The 884-nt window shown below is 35.2% G+C and overlaps 1 non-coding gene across 1 annotated transcript; it reads right to left on the reverse strand.

Annotated features, from left to right (window-relative positions):
- Positions 1 to 476: 476 nt before the first annotated feature.
- On the reverse strand, positions 477 to 582 carry LOC116533372. Its single transcript, XR_004261257.1, has one exon. It is a non-coding gene; the product is annotated as a U6 spliceosomal RNA (small nuclear RNA).
- Positions 583 to 884: the final 302 nt, after the last annotated feature.

Genomic DNA, 884 nt, shown 5'->3' on the forward strand with positions numbered 1-884 from the left:
CTGACATTTTTATTTTTCTGAATTGAGGATGTGATTGTGGGAAAGCAAAACCAAGAGTTACTGCAGTACTTTAGATCACCTATTAATATAGGGTCAGATGTGACTGAGAAATAATAAATTGAGTATCTATTGATCAAAGTGACAATACAATATTTTAAATAACAAGATGATGATGACACAAAAGAAAGGAGTCTTACCTTTGCAGCAAATGAGGAACTTTTAAGTTTTTGCTGCTTAATAGTCAAGGGCTTGGAAAAAGTCAGCACAAAATACAGAAAACTGTTTTGATGGAATATGGAATTTCTATGTTGTCAGACCAGATAGAATGTAAAGGAATGAACTTTTCCTACCCTTTGTTAAGAGGAGACCAAACAGTTTGAGACAAACTGTCATTTTAGTACATAGAAAACCAGATTCTAGTTTACATTAATATAGTAGTCAGCAGGAAAGGATTTCTTAGCTCTTTGCCCTTTTTTTTTTTTATGGAATGTATCATGATTCTGTGTGTCATCCTTGTTCAGAGGCCACACTAATCTTCTTGTATCATTCCAATGTTAGTGTATGTGCTGCCTAACTGAACACCTGCCCTATTTCTGTTGTATTTTTTTGAGTCAGGGTCCTCTTTGGTCACCCAGGCTGGAATGCAGTGGCATGCCTATAGTTCATTGCAGCCTCCGTTTCCTGGCCTGCCCTATTTAAAAAACAACCTTACAAATAAAATCGTCAAAATGGAGGGAATGTTGCCAACGTTCAAAAATATTTTATTGCGTCTTTTCCAACTCTTTATTTGCAGTGAGGCAAATAAATTGTTTTCTGCATACTTGCAACTTTCTATATCCAAGATTTGTTTTACACAATTCATTTTCACATTCTAGAAGAACCAA

The sequence above is a fragment of the Sapajus apella genome, unplaced genomic scaffold, assembly GCF_009761245.1.
Source record: "Sapajus apella isolate SASKATOON/1434 unplaced genomic scaffold, GSC_monkey_1.0 scaffold81, whole genome shotgun sequence".
Lineage (NCBI taxonomy): Eukaryota > Metazoa > Chordata > Mammalia > Primates > Cebidae > Sapajus > Sapajus apella.